General features: G+C 38.1%; 1 protein-coding gene across 1 annotated transcript in view; it reads right to left on the reverse strand.

Moving 5' to 3' along the window:
- LOC104837063 (chromosome unknown open reading frame, human C8orf34) overlaps positions 1–17162 on the reverse strand; it is a 175363-nt gene that overhangs the window by 157716 nt on the left and 485 nt on the right. The gene's annotated exons all lie outside the window — the stretch shown is intronic.

A 17162-nucleotide genomic window follows, 5' to 3' on the forward strand; every position in this document is an offset into this window, starting at 1 on the left:
TTCCACAATTTGAAATTTGCCTCTGGAAGCCACCACTCAGATGACCAGCAAACGCAACTAACATGTAATATACAAACCACAGGATAATAGACATGATGAAGCTGCAGACAGTCAAGTCCATGTTAGCAGAAAAATTAAAACTCAGAGCTATCAAGTGTTCATTAGCAGGCACTCTGCTGTGACAGCTTTTGGAACAAGGCACTGTAGCTCTTGCATTACCTGTAAAAGGCAAATCAATATTATTTCTCCTGTGGAAAAAGGATACAACTAATGTTGCATTACTACAGCATTACATTTACTCAAGTTATATAGAAAGATAAATATGAGATGATGTTTTAAAAAGTTCTGCTGTCCAGTGTGTGTAGCCAAAGTTATTAAACATTCTGTATAAGTTCTATGCATTAAAATAATTACAAAAAATGTTTTCATATTGTTTTAATCTTGACCAAGAATTTTTAAACTATTCAGATGGAAGTTCAAATAATAACCAGCAATTACAGTGACACAAAATGGAAAATGTGCGTTACCAGAGTCCAGGGTAGGGCAGCTCCAACACAGATTTAATTATCCAGACTTTAGCTGCCTACATAAATTAACCCTAAATTTGCTCAAGTAATGATCACTAAACAAATTCCAATGAAGTTAACAGGTGCTCCCTGACTGTTAGAATTTACTTAAATCATGTCATTTGGAGGTGTTCCTTTACTACAGCAGCTAAACAATTGTTGGTAATACTCAGTCTAATTACAACTTTTATTCATACACTTCGAATAGATGAATATCTATTCAGATATGCATCTTAATTTCCTTTTATTTACCTTTGAGAGACTGACTTGGTCTCATAAGACTTGATATCAATGTTGTAATCAGCTTTTTAAATGTTTAATATGCACCAATACAACAGAGATTTCTGAACTGAAAAGGTCAGAATTTGCTCCCATAGAAAAATGGGGAAATTAATTTTTATCACAACAAAATACAAAGGGTTCTTTTATATCTGCAGAATTTATATACTGCAAATGTGGCTGGAACTCCTTAAATAACACTAACAAGTAGTTTTTATACAGCATTTTAAGAAGACAAAAGGTTATTTCACATATAAGCAGTTGCCTGATTGACTTAAAGTTACTTGTATCCTTTTCCCCCTCTCCACAGGAAATGTCACACTGATTTGCCTTTCACAGGTAACACAAGATGCACAGTATCTTGTCAGAATAATCACCAAAGCCACTGCAGACCATCTGCAAGCAGACATCCGATAGCTCTCAAACGCCTTTGAGGACACACAGTCACATTCAGTTTGGTTCAACACAGCTCGTACTCAGTGCTTTTCTAACTGCAACTGGAAATTATAAAAAATCTCTTTGTTTACTATTACGAGTAACACTGTTATATTAGCAGTTATTTTAACTTGTGTTCATTTAGGGGTAGATGAAGTTTTTGCTTAATTATACATACACTTGAACTTTGCCATTTAAAAAAAATGCAAAACCCACAATGAAATCAGAATAAAAAGAATTGGTCTCTTTAAAGGCAAGAATATGGGAATCTTTCGCCATGCAGAAGCCATCAGCCCATGGATATAACAATAAAATTTTATTATAAATGCATGAAATAATAATATTATAAAAGTAGCTAAATAACTATTAACTGATAAAAAAACAATGATGTTAACCATTTTTTTTCTACACTCTAGGGGATCTTCCAGCATTTTGTGTACTACCATCTATTACATGCTACCACATGATACCCGCAACTATTTTATTCCTGTTGAATATCAGTGCACCTTAATTTATCTTCAGCCCCAACCAGGAAGACACATTAATAATTCCAGTTCAGTTGGAAGTAAAAATCCATCTGCAATTGCTTCCATACGCATTTTTATCACCCATCAGTTAAGCCAAAATTACTTGTATGATTTTCCTCATCAGCGAGCAAGATGACAGAAAAACTGCTTTAATGATACTTTTTTTTTTTCTTAATATTATTTTCAAAGTTCTGACAGATTTCTAACATGCTCTGCGTTCATGGATAATCTCTTTATTTCAAGTCAGATTAAAATAGATACTTCTGCTAATCAAAGCAGAGAAACTTCTGAGAAAGACTATCCCATCATAGTCAAACTAAAAATCAAACTGAAAATTAGGCACACATAGGGAAAAAGACATGCACGTGTCCATTTTGACCTAAACAGTGCAGGCTTGAAGTATTCAGTTTTAGAGTGCAACATGAACCACAAAGAATCATGTATGAGAGACCCAGTAGCAAAATTGCTAGGGGAAGGAAATGTTAACCCTGAGCGCAAAGCTACCCATGGTCTACATGTCTCCAGCCACCTTCCAGGGTTCCCAAACTGCTTCCCACTGGCACTACCAGGTTCATTGCTCTGCCTGATCCCTGAGAAAGTACAGTCACTGCCTCTGTCTCCACCTAAAAATGGCCCAGGCTTGTGGAACACCCAAGGCTGCCATCCAGGATTCACATGAATAGCAGGCCCTTCAGTGTCAAGGTTTGAATACACACAGACCTGGCAAGGCTGAGGTCTGAACCCAGGAGAAATCAGAGCCTACTGAAGATGAACAAGCTGCCTAACTGACTGCTCCTACAAAGCAAAACCTATGCTTGCAAAGCCGGCACTGAGCTTACCTTCCAAAAATGTATGCTCATACTACAATTCCTCCAAGATCCCCTCCACACATTTACCTGCTTACCTCATCTACTGGCTTTGTGCTGCCTTGAAGTAAGACTCAAAACTTGTTGGGCAGATGTTCTCATTTGCAACGTCTGGACAATTTCTATCACAACAGGGTACCTCTTTCTTGTTGCAGCCAGCAGATGAAAATACAATATAAACACAGCAGAGTTTTTCAGCAGATAATTGATTTAACTACAATGCCCAGAAAAGGGTACCCCAGAAAATGACTCTTCAGCAAAAGACAACTGATTAGCAGAAGTGAAAGAACAGTGTGTCTGTTGTATTCTACAAAGGAAAATATCAAACTTTGTTGACAATATACGACAGATATTAGATACGATGGATTACAGCCAGAGATTAACAGAAGAGATGGTCCAACACCAAATGTGTATTTCTAAACACTCAGCACTACACAGCTGCACCAATGCTGCAGACTCTGCTTCAAGCTGGGGCTGTAAATGTCCCTGGACTATAACAGCACATAACTCAGTTTTGTCTTCTTCATTTTTGATTTGGATAAATTTTATGTTTTCAAATCTCATTTCCTATGTTAAAATGAAAGTATGCTTCAAAGTAAAAAAAAAAACCAACACTACAAACACTTGAAAGTTAGGTTTATAATTGCTCATACAAACTTACTGTGGTTCACTTTTATATATATCGCAATAATCACACAGACCTTTAAAAACATATTCTGTAACACTCATTCAGCTTGACTTTCAACTTGAATGTCATTATTTGAACAGTTTTTGTATAAAATATAAAAATAATGCTCAAGTACTGGATCAAATGCAAAAATCATCCAGCTGGTGGGAGGCATAGAAAGTATTCCCCTTTCCCACAAATATATATATACACATATATATTATCTTATTGATATACATCAGGCTCACAAAATCTTTTGATATCATAGAAAACTAGAAGAAATAAACTAAATGTTCCACTGAATGTAGGGCAAAAAGATGCTATGAGAAAGGCTTCTTGATTATTATAATGGTACCTATTATTATAAGGACTTACAAGAATGGCAAGATCCCATTTTGTGTAATACTATGATAAATTTTTATATGGTCAAATATTAGACAAAAACACTGTATAAGTAGTCATGGAAAAAAACATTCAAGCACTTTTGCAGTATAACGCCTATTATTTGCAACATCTTAAATTCAAATGCTTCCAATTATATCAATTATTTGAAAATCACAAAAAGCCTCTACATATCTAGGGTTTAATTACAGCTGAACACAAATAGTAATGTGACATAAATAAGATACAGCAATATTTTTCCAGTGAATAAATGTCCACCTATTCCCAGTCCAAAAATCTGGCCAAACACTCTTCTGAAGGTTCTTAGAATAGCCATTCGACTTAATAGTCCATCTCCAGAAAGAAACACCATCACAGGCATAACAGTCTACTCTCATGGGCTTCTTTTTGAAATCTAAAGCAATAATCTAGCTTTACCCAAATACTAATGCTCACTTTTTTAAACATCAGCAATGGACTTTTTTGACATTACTTCTGGAAAACAAAAAAAGCCCAAAACTATAAATCCTACTTTTGCATTCCTGTGTAATGATTCAATTTTATATGGATGGCCTACATTTGTGATCACTACAGCTCAATGCGAAAGAGAACCATGAGTAGGGAGGACAGAATTAATGTCATTGATATTTAAGGCCTATGTTTTCCACACACAATTTATCAGTTTGTCCTCAGCATAGTCAAGCCATGGAGAGAGCTGGTAGGAGCTTAAGAGACATCCAAACTGTAATTTCCATCAAGCAGTTCAGCCAAATGAGGAAGGTCAGCTGAAAGTCAACTCATCACAAAAACACTACGGGTTGCTTTAACAAGACATCTCAATTTATCAAACTTAACAAGGTTTAAAGGAGATGTGTTTTTCAACAAGAATAAAAAAAGAATAAAATATTTCTACCCAGCTCCAAGTTGTACATTGCTGTCAATCACTATATTCCAAAAATGAAGACTATAAAATTTTACATTCTCAGACCTACTCACATCTGCTCATCAATGTGTCATTATGAAGGAATTTAAGGTAGCATACCTTGCATCCTGAAGACAAACACAAAACAGGATATATGAAGACTTAAACTAAAGTATTAAGTGACCCAACTACTGCTAATCATATTTTTGGATCTCTTTCTTTTGCACCTCTTAGTATAATACCAGCACTTATGGCTGAAAACAAGGTTCATTCAAATGCAGATTCATATGTAATGCTACTGGAAAAAAAGCTGAAGCATGTATATAGTTTACCTTCATGATTTGCTGCATGGATTACACATCATAAAAAGTTATTTACATGCCCAAGTCCTTACAGAATCCTCACCTAAGTAACGTGAACTCCCCCCCTGCCAGCTTTAAAGAGCAGTTGAAAACTGAGAACCATGTCAATACCGAGCTGAAAAAGTCTCTGAAATGAGAGGATGTTGGACACTTCTGTTTGGCCTCTGGGAGCACAAGAGCATTGGTTGCACAGGCTTAAGGCTGACACTTATCATATCATGCCCACAAATAAAGTCGGTCTGAGATAATGGGGACAGCTAAATAAATATCAGCTTACATAAGCAGGATACACTTTCCACTCTATACGTTACAGATTAGTTAAGTTACACATATGATAGCAATATTAAAGCCATTTTTACATTATGGAAAGCATAAGTATGAAATAAGAGAAAATATTAATATTGGTCTCTGTGTAACAAAAATACGAGCTAATGAATAAATATTTTTTCCAAGTGAAAAAATAGCAGCAAAAAATGGCTTTAAAAGAAGTCATAAAAAAACGCAAGTTCAAATAATTACATCATACAGATCAACTTACTAAAATCACTTTCTAGCCCAAACAAGGTAACTTCAACACATACACAAAACTGGTATATTTCTAAAAACTGTCATTTGCATTTTGACTATCTCTTCCACGTAAACTGGCACCGCAGATATAGTCAGCATGCCCTTGCTAACCTACCCAGGACATAACCTTTAACATCCACAAGCTGTCCTCTGGCTTAGGTTTTCAAACAAAGGACTAAAGGAGTATATTTTACTAGAGCCTTAAGTGGATATTTAAATAAGTACTACTGTACTAACGATTGAAAACTTTAAATGGGTAGCAATGGTAATTTTTAAGGACACACAATTGAATTGTAGCTAGACCTATAGTTAGGTCCATCATTTCTCATCAGACACTTCTACCATCAAGACTGCAACAGCTTAGGCAACTAAGAATCGCTTCATTTCTAGAAGCTGACATCTGGGTAATTTTAGAAGATGTGATAGGTTTTTGGGTTGTAGAGCTATTTTTAATAACAGCCAAAGCATTATTAATCTTATTCTCTTATGCTTTCTATTTAGAAAACAATGCCTCCAAATCACTGGTGTATGTTTGTGTTTGTTTCTGACACAGCAAAGTAAATTCCCAACCCTGACAGTGATTGCTCAATTAAAGCTTCCTGATGATTTGATTGCTATTAATTTAATGTTAGACTAAATCTGCCTGGTTACAAGTGAAGGCCTTCCTCTTGTAAATCAGGGCCTCACCAACTGCAGCAGGGCTCCCTGTGGGAACACAACGTGCTCACATGGACTGCACTGCAGCCTTGTCAATGCTCTGAACTGTCACACTAAGCAGGGGAGAAGGGAGGAGAAATCAATTTTTTTGAATGTATGGCACCAATTAATGGGATTAATAGCACTACCAGGCACTGAGGCAGCACAAAGAAAGAAGAGGAAGCAGAAGGGCCATAATGAGCTCAGGGCTTAGCTGTGAAAACTCCTAAACCATATGAAGACTGTAAAAGCCAGAGAGGTTTGCAGTTTCTGTTCAGATAAACAAGACAAAGGAAAGGGAAACACAAGCACAGAATAATACGTGATAATGCAGCAGGACAGCAGTAGCAGAGGTAGGAACAGCAGCCAGATAACTGGCTACCATTTCAGTACCGTAGCTACTGTATATTTTATTTCCTCTCCTGACTTCCTAACTTTTTCTTTGGCATTTAAGTAAATGTTAAGTGGATCTTAATTTTGGCCAACTTCATTCCTCTAATCTTTTTTCTATTACCATAGGGAAACACAGAATAAAATAAATTCTCCTGAGTTTCTCATTTACCTTTGTCCCTTTTTCTACCCTACCATCTTTTTCTTTCAGGTATTCCTCCTTCACAGGATAACAAATCGAGATTAAACCTGTTACTCTAGCAATTTAGTCTTCTCTTTGTGTATCCCTTCTTTGTTCCATATTGGTAAGTCTCCATTCAGCCTTTGTCTCCAGATAGCTTCACTATCTTACACTTTGTATTAGACTACAGGCATTATTATCTACTGGCATTATTCTGAACCAGGGCACACTTACAAGGAGCTCTGAAACACCTTTTTTTTTTTTTTTTCCAGGGGGGGCTCTACATCATGCAAAAGGATGTGTCTAACTCAGTGAGTGAGCTGCAGCCTGCCATTTCTCTAAGGTTAATCCTGTGCAGTTCATCCTCAGCACAATAAGGAGTGGTGTTTCATGATGGTACACCCAGAGGAATTTCTGCATCTGCAAACCTTGGTTTTGTCCTCAGCTTGTGTTTCCCTGGACATCTCTGCTTTGTCCTGATTAGGCAGGAAGGACAAGATTCTTCAGAATGGTTAGGAAGATATACCCACATCACATCAGATGCATTGAGCATGTCATGCCAAATGGGCCTGGACATGTGCAGTTAATACAATATGTCTGAACAGGAACATACAGCACCTACCACATCTATGTGGAATCTTTGTCCAGCACGTGGGATTCTCAGCGTGTCTGAACGCTTCAGAGTGCCTACATGCATGCATAGGGCATGCACACGCACACACACACACACACATTTCAGTTTGAGAAATCCCAGCAAATCCAGTCACAGAAATACAGTAATCTTAACCTGCCTCTCTCTTTTCTTCTCCTTCAAATGAAACTATAGCCTTACTCACATCCATGCCCCCCGATTTCATCTCTACAAAACTATCACAGAATTTGCCTCATAAATTTTTTTTTTTCCTAACTGCCCTATCCATAATTGCTTCCACAGGTTCTCTCCTAAGGTCATCTACAGATGAAACTAGCCTTCCTTTTCAGTTCTATGAACCATCTCCCAAGTCTCCAGAGGAGACAGCTTCCACTTATTTAGGCTTCTAGGACAAATTCTGCCATCAACAACACAGAGCAGCTTTTCTGTGTTAGTGCACCAAAAGAAACACAGAACTTATCATTCAGAATTCCTTTCCTTGAGATAGATACCTGACCAGAGGAGTCCTTCACAATCATCAGTTTACCTCTCCACTCATACAAATGTCAGCAGAGACACAATGCCTATCAAATTGGAGTGTTACGCAATCTTGATGAAGGAGTTTGTGGCACAGCAGCCAGTGCTAACAGTAGTGCTAAGGACACCTTTAACTCCCTGGCAAATCTATATGCAAGTAGTATTGCCAAGATGAAGTACTAGAAGTATGAGTCAGACACTGCAAAACATGCACAATTCTTTAGATGATAAGAAGTTATATTTTCTTGTATTTGCCCTGTGTTTCTCACCCTTCAGTCATACTCTCAGCAACCACAAGCACTAGAATCTTTCCTTAAAAAAAGAAAGTGCAGATCCCAGGTAACCATTTGACTGTAGGGAGAGAGGGGAGAGGCGGGGAGAGGCGGGGGAGAGAGGGGAGAGAGAGGGGAGAGAGAGGGGAGAGAGGGGAGAGAGGGGAAGGAGGGGAAAAGGAGGCATTGGCAAAATAGCATTAATCTGTGTTATCCCATCCCCTTCCATTTCCTATCCATTCTCACTTTCACGCTCAGTGTATTCATATGGTCCATTTCCTTCTAATTCTTTAGGCCATCCTCCCTAATTATTCAACTCCCTCTTCTGCTCCTTCACAGAAGGGACTGGGCCAGGCTCCATGACATTTTCCTGACCTATGGGGAACCGCACCTTTAAAAGGCAAGTTCCATATGAAGCTAACTTAAGCACACAAGCTCCTGGTGTACAGGGCTGAGCAGTTAGTTCAAACTCATGGAGTGATTTGGAGATCACTTATGCTCATCTAGCAGCTTGCTACTGCAGAAAAAGGCAGCTGTACTCCTTCTCCTCACCCTCTGGCCACCTACATTTTCTCTCCTGAGTCAATGCCATGCTCCTCATCAGACCACATGGTGACCCACCAAGCTAAACCAACTGAACACTTTTCACTTCTTTGTAGACTTACTTTTCTTCTATTTCATCTTCCCAAACTGGGTTACTGTAGTATGAGACTACCACCAGTTCTGGAACAAGGACAGCAGGAATGGGCAGCCAGCAATTAAGATGAACAGGATCTGCAGCAACTGGCTATAAGATCAACAGTAAAACCTGCATTTCTGAGTACTAAACCACCAGTGTCTGGAGTAAAACAAGCAATGAAAGGAGGAATGATTGGATTAAAAAGGCTCCAACACAGCTGAAAGACCCAAACTCTCATGATTCCTGCCCCAGAAAACAGCTCCTCCAGAAGCCAACAAAAGAGCTTGATAAGCATATTGTTCCAGCCACTATAGAGAAATCTGGTGCATGAATAGAGTGATTTTACTCATTGAACATTGCAGGGAGCTGGCAAAATGAGTAGAGAGAAAGAATGCTTCATGTAAATACACAAGAAGGTAACAGTTTCCACTCTCTGTATGGAAAGAAATTCTTTAAGAGGTGGCTAATATAAAATAGCCTTCTACTTATCATGGGTAAGCAGGTTCACATGCATTCTTCATTTTGTATGGACATTTCTTCACAGTGCTATGTAAAGTTATGTTCAAAACTGAGGTGTTTCACTGGAAACTCTTATGTTTAATGCAAAGATAATACTTGAATTTTATGTGAATAGGGAAAGAAAAACTGCCCAAACCAGCAGAAGAGCAAACCAGAGGGGCATCATAACTTCCACTTAAAAACTCTGCCTGAACACTTTTGGATGGAACTAAAAATAGGTGTTCAGTGAAACTGAGTAGCCAACGGAGACATTAACACAGCATGGCATATGGTACCTCACATAAAAGTTAAGGCCATCAAAAATGTCTCTGTTACAAGCTTTTTAAAAGGATATTACTCTCTATACTGAGAGCAGATACGGATGTTGGGTTGTCTTGGCAAAGGCATAGGTGTGCTCTTCAAGTGATCAAGCTCTTTTCCTACATCCTAGAATTAAAGTCATAAATCCTTGTTCCTCCTATCAAATGAGTGCTGGTTTTCACCACCTTCAGTAACGTCTGCAACAGCACACTGCCTTAGTCAGGAGGCCAACAGTTTCCTAAAAATTCTATTTGAAAATTATTTTGCTTTCAGCTGGGTTTTAACTGTTTCTCATGGTTTCAGGTAGAGAAGCATCTTCTCTTAACACACAAGATATCCCTCTCTCATACTTCACAGCTAGGAGAATAAGAAAGTGTGCATCTGTGCGAGTGGGATAATACAGAAGACAGTCAATAACACCTCATTTTTATCTGGATATTACAGACATTAAGGGGTTTGGGTAGTCTTTGTTCCAAAAGTTGGTGCACATAAAAATGCCTGAAGCCACCTCTCAAAGTCCAGAGGTAACAAAGTATCTATCTCCATTACCTCTCACTCCTAGAAAAGCACAGATGCTTTCCCCAAAAAATAAAATACCACAAGACAAAAAAATTTAAAATCTCAATTAAAAAAAAAAACACAAAACCACAAGCACTAGACAAATGAAAATGAGAAATTATCAGTCCCCACCTCTTCATTTACATAAACAAGACAGAAAATTGAAAGTACCAAGAGGGAAAAAAAGACATTGAAAAAAGGGAAAGAATATTAATTAGATCTTCAAAATTACTGGCAAACTGTAAAAGAACATGATGTTAAAATACTCCTAAATATTATGTTTCTAACTCTATTTTTATCACTTCCATTTACAAAGTAACACTTTTAAAAGAAGCAAGCACTAATAACAGGTGTCTTTCTAGGGGTGTCTTTTCAGTCAGGGCCAAGATAAAGAAGCTGAGTAAGAAACCCACTTGCTCCAGAACAGTAAAGAAGCACATCGCACATGGCAGAAATGCCAGTTAAGGTACTAGCTTCCCCCTTCCCTCTCAGAAGCTCCAAAACAACCAGAGGGCTGAGACTGTGCTGACTCTGGGGTACAGATAGCATCTAGCCCACTTGGAAAAGCATAGATCAGTAACAGCAAAGAACACATTAGAAAAAAATTAAAGACTGAGTTAAAGCCATTAAAGTTTTTTCTTTAATATTTGACATTTACATTTGTCCTTTGTACCAAAAGACTGGATTAATCAAAAGAAACAAAACAGTTGAAGAGCTTACTTCAGGCTTAATTAACACCATGCATTAAATATCATCCAAAACTTGGAAGAGACTTCATAATGTGATAAAACACAAAGAAAAAAAGAGCAGTAGTAATGGGCTTATTTTGATCCAGGCTGATTCATTACGACAAGGGTTGCCAGACAAAAATTCAAAATCATCATTGTCCCACTGCATGTCCTAGAGCAAAGACGTTAGACTCATTTTATTTTATTCTATTTTATTTTAAACAGGAACATCTGCTAGCTCTAGACCTTAACATTGAGCAGCCAGGCTCTGCTGGTACATTATAGTGAGAGCAACTCAATTGAGAACTACCTCTCATCTTCCCAGCTATTTTTTATGGCAAGCCAGTAATACCTTATCCTCCCCCCCTCAAGAAACAAAGTAATTGTTATTTTGAGAGTTTAAAAACATGAAAAGTTAATGTAAAAAAAAGAAGTTATTCTGATTCTTTCATTTTCTCATTTCATATTTTAGATACAATTCCTCAAATGTAATTATTACTATTAGACAAAGAATATAGCTTTGATTTTTACTTCTTTCTGTCTTGTGCCCAGAAGGAATTTTTTTTTAAAAGCAATTAAGAAAGCTCACATTTCCCATTCAGGAAAGTAATGTTTTTGCCACTGTGGAAACAAGGTTTATGTGATTATCATCTATGTTTGTGACCCTATAAATGCATACCTGTATCAGTGATCTCTTTCACTGTCTCTTTCTAGTATTTTTTTAAACCTTCGACTAATTTCAGACAAATTCCCAGAGGAGTAGACACCACAAAAATGCAAGTTCTTTCAAATGTTGAGAGATTAACTAGTCAGGTAGTAAGACCAAAACATGTGATTCTCCTCATTCAGAACCAACCTCCTTTCTTAAACCCAGATTCCATAGGAGAGAAGAATTATGAATGCCTCATCCATAGCGAAATTTCTGATAACTTTTGCATCTTGTTGGTCACCACAAAATCCAAGCAAAAAGCATAAAGCCATTGCTCATGGAACTGTTTGTTATTGGGAAAGGGTCTATCTATAGTTTTAATCAGGGTTTTTCACTTGTTTTGCCTTAAAGACAACTTTAGCAAGGCAACTATTAGAATGCACAGTGAATTCTCCAAAAAGCAAAGGACATCTCTGCACCATTTTTTTCCATTTTACTTTCATTCCCCTTAAGTAGGTTTTTTACTTCAGTGCACATCAAGGCTACCACAAAGTCCTACGTAGCAGGCAACAAAAAAAATTAGAACTTATAAATGATTCCCTACCCCCCACTGTGTAACACTGCGGCATTTCTACATCACTGCTGGTTTCCACACAGCCGTTGAAAAACAGCTAATATTGGCTTCTCTGAAAGAGGGACTGCCAGGCTGAAACAATGTCACTGAGTAATCAGTTAGTACCTAAAATGATGCTTGTGATGTCTAAGTACTGAAAAACTTGGTCTTCCAAAGGCTCCATCTAGCTGCTTGAAATTAAATGCTTCTCAAAGTAAATGCACATCATCCAGAATACAGACCCCTTCATGCTAGCAACAGAATCTAACCAGTTAAGCATAATACCAAAATAAAAGAAGATTTGAGCAAGCTCAAAAGAAAACAATTCTTTGATAGCATCCCTATCGCTCACATTGCAGATATTGCAGCTTAAAACATAATTTGATACTGTGAGGAATCTTAAACTGGTAAATGAGATGCTCAAGTTGACTGTGTCTACATTTGTGTATTTAAGAATTGAGGGCAAATGTTGCTTCAAAAGATGGTCCAAACTCCAGAATTCATTCCCGAACTTTGGCTAACTCAGTCACAAGGTGCACTACAAATACTGTTAGTCACCAAACAGGTGCATTAGGATGTGTTAAGGTTTAAGTCAGAAGCGTAGTTATTTTATTTAAATTAAATAATGGAAGCCAGTGCATAATATACACCAATAATGCAGTCTCATTTAGGAAAAAAAACCACCATAAATTAAAAAAAAAATTAGTTTCCTATTATATTTGCTTCAGAAATTTTGTCTGCTAAAAAAAAAACCCAGGGTAAGTGTGGTAAAATGAACGCAGCCTTTGTGCGGTTCAAAATGAAAATTATAGTTCTAAACCCACATTACTTTGAGAAAAATTCTTAGGTAGCCAGGGGTTTGGTATGTTTATTTTGAGTAGAGTTATTTCGGCTTTTTATAACTCAAAGAAATTACAGTCTTCTGGTTTGTGTAACAACAATGTACCTGCCGGATGCTTTTTAGCTACAGTTCTATAAATAAGAAAACTCCAAAACACTAAATTTATCTTGGAGCTCTTGAAGATTTATTGCAATCTGTTCTTAAGAGTGCTGATGCAGCTTTCAAATTCACAGAAACTAACTGTCAGGTTGCCCAAATGAGAACACAACTGAAGAGTCATACAGAAGTCTAGATGTATGGATACTCACAGGCAGCAGGATTATTCATTGAGATTATTAGCACACGAAAAGAATTGGTTGGATTGGATGCTTGAAATGCAAAGTGGGTCAACACTTCACTCAGACAGAAATGAGTGGGTGCTGATTCTGAATACTCTGTCCCAGCCAATTTTAGGCACACACCTCCTGTTCACATTTTAGAAAGATGGAAAAAAACAACAGAGAAGCTTCATCACAGAAATAATTCATATTTAGAATTCTTGTTACATTCCAAGTTAAATCTAAAAAAAAAAAAACCTAAAAAAAAATATATATAAATCAGGTAGTGCTACGCTACATATTACCACAAAAATCCCAGAAGACAGGCGTTTCTAAAGGGCATTCCTCAACCTAAACTAGGTGTCTAACCACAGTATTCTCAGATGCCAATAATCTATTACAGAAAGATGTCTAAGCTTTCAAAAGCGAAAGAAAAAAGTAGTAAAAACATAACACACAAAACCTACACAACCTACACAGAACAGGATAAGCCAACTCATGAAACCTGACAGAATTTAAGCGGTTAACTTAAGACCTTACTGTCAGCACTAACAACACCTGCATGGCCTGGGGCATTTAGATGTTGACCTATAGGTTCACAGGAATTTTACCTGCAAAAACCTTAGGCACCTGTAAAATGAAATGGCAGAGAAGTAACAGTTTTGAAAAACCATGATTTGAGGACCTACATTCAACAGGGGGAAATGAGGCTGAAGTATCGAAGTTGTTTTGCAATCTGTTTTAAATCTCAAAATTGACACAGTCTTAGATGTACACACTAATTCCCACCCACCTTCCTTCCCACCTCTAAGCCATAAATAAGAATTTAACTAGTAAAAATGTTTGGAATCAAGTGAATCTGTGTGTTACTATTCATAGCTGAGTGGATAGGACTTCCTACTATCCGTTAACAGGTACTGGTAGTCAGTACAAGACTGATGCCTGCTGAGTCAGCCTAGGCTCATTAATTCTTTCACCATAAGGTTACTCCTACCTTTCTTTATAGAGATGGAAACAACTTTTTAACCAAGGGAGGGCCTACAGTCTTCCTTCATCTCACATGTCAGCACTTCTTTTGAACACTTCTCTTTTACACAAATTAGAAAGATAATTCAGATGCCAAACCATACAAAACTTCAGCAAAGAAATAAAACTGACAGAGGTTGTTAAGTAGATACTGCTAGTTAATGAAGTACCAAAAGCCCTAACCATGGTAACAGAAGGCCACAAATACAGGACAGAATGGAGAAAAGAGACACTACCAGAATAACTGCAAGCAACTGGAACAGAATGACCAGCTAGCAACTAACAGCATCAACTGATCAACTTTAATGCAGGGGAATTGTACTTCATCATCAGGAAACCGCTGTTCCAGTCATCAGCTAACTGTGCCTTCGTAAGTGTCTAAGATCAATGGCGTTAAGTCCTCCTGATCACCGATCATTCACTATGCAAGTATGCAATATGACTTGTTTATGCATCACCATCCCTGCCTTCATCTCAGAAAGCATGCATGTCCTCTCTCCACTTTCTTCTTTCCTGTGACTGCCCTCAATTAACCAGTATTACTTTATGCACTTCCTAAAATGTTGGCTTGAAGCATATATTGAGCAATTTTAGTCATAACCTGCTCAGCAAATAACACTGCAGAAAACTGAATCCAAGTCCACTCTGTTCTGACTTGCTATTAGAAAATTAGTACTCACTGCAAAAAAAAGATGGCTGTCATCCATGACAAGTGGTGATTAATTAGCATCAAAACCAGAAGTGGTGTAAGAAAATGCGAGCTGTTCCCGAATGAATGAGGAAGCACAGGTCTCTCTTCTCAATGTGTCAGAACTTTTGGAGACATGAAAAACTGATGCTTTAATGAATATATCTGACTGTGAACACATGGTATTCTTGATATACCACAATGTATATATAATAGGAATATTAGTATAGAGCGTAAGCTTCACCCTATGCATAGTCTTCGATCAATTCCCGTCAACTTCAAATACATGTCTTCCCCTTACTAAGTACTACAAGATCAAGCACAGGTTACAGATCTTAAAAAAGACTGTTGAGAACAAAAAATACATCACCAAAATTAAATATGTAAGTAGATTTTAAACGGCTAATCAGGAAGTGAAGGAGATATGAATTACGATCCCCTTCCTCCCAGTGTTATGGATTAAAATAACTTTAAACAGCTACACGAATGCTACAGCCCTATATCTTAAATCCACTCCCTAGTATTCAGGTCTAATGGGTTTCACACAAAAATCTCTTCCCGGTATACAGGAGTGCACTAACAACCTGTAGACAGCCTGCAAGGTTATGCAAAAAGCCTTCCACAGAGTCTTTCTACTACAATGAAATTCCTACATTATGGTGATTAGTGAAATATTTAGTGATATATGAAATGCTATAACAAATACAACTTCTTCATTTTTTTCTCCACTATTGATAACTAAAGCATGCTCCTATTTAAACAATAGAGATGAGCATGTTACAGTACAGAAAAACTAGGTTAAAACACAGTGACTCAGAACAGTGATGTCAAGTAGTTTCTTTGAATTTTAATGTGTAAGACAATGGGTTAAGAAATTTTAGAAGAAAATGACAGCTGTCAGGGGCCTAACTCCTCAACAACCCCAAGGCACTTAATTCCCATTGAAATATACAGGAGTCAGGTACGTATATAGCCCCAGCAACTGTGTCGATTGAACAGTCTTTTATTTGGAAATTGGACCACACAAATGTTTCAGTTTATAAGAATTCTAGAACTAGAAAAATCACCTGCTGTTCCCTAGTACCCAGTTACCATTCCATCAAACGGGGGTTTATTTATTGCAAAATATCTAACACCTCTGACACCGAGCCAATATAATCCTTCACAACAGCCTCAGCCCATGCAAAATACAAAAACCGACCCTTAGCAAACAGTTTTCTACAAAATTTGAACCTTTCTTATGAGGGTTGGCAAATGCTACCCAAAACATACACTGAAGACAAGGCATCCACCGCACCAGAATAAAAAAGATTTCATACATAGCAAGCTTGATTGAGAACAAGTTAAATACTGAAAAAGGAAGACTTGTGTCTTGGGATAATACTGCCAGAGTATAATATATGTGCATTTAGATGTGAAAACTGTATGAGAAACAGGATGATAAAATGGTAATAATCACGATTGCTCCAGTACCCTTTCAAATTCTAAGTATTCATAGCTTATGCACCAAAATAGTAAAATATTCACATCTGTGCATCTACAAATCCAAGCAAGTGCATCTTTGTAAGACCAAGGAAAATCTGTAACAAACATACGGTTCCCAAGTGTATGACTGCAGATAAAAATTTCTGAAAACACTATCGACACGGACTTTTCGTAGGACAGATTTCCTCCCGAGTGTCCGGTCCAGAGGGCGGGTTCCCCGGCGGGCAGGCATCCACCCTCTCCCTCCTCGCTAGCCGGTTGCAGAAGGACAGCGTCTCGGGTCTCGCCCACGGGCCGTGCGGCGCCCACCCACGCCCCCCGAGACTCGCTGCTCAGCGCTGCCGCCCTAGAGACGAGGAGGGGGGCTTGGGAGCGCCCCCTCCCCGTCACGGCGGACGGGAGGTGAGCCGGTACGCCGCTCCCCGCGGCCGGACGGCCGGCGCCGGGCCGTCGTCCCACCACGGCGGGGCTCCGCGGCCG

Source organism: Haliaeetus leucocephalus, unplaced genomic scaffold, assembly GCF_000737465.1.
Source record: "Haliaeetus leucocephalus isolate CR32 unplaced genomic scaffold, Haliaeetus_leucocephalus-4.0 Scaffold506, whole genome shotgun sequence".
Lineage (NCBI taxonomy): Eukaryota > Metazoa > Chordata > Aves > Accipitriformes > Accipitridae > Haliaeetus > Haliaeetus leucocephalus.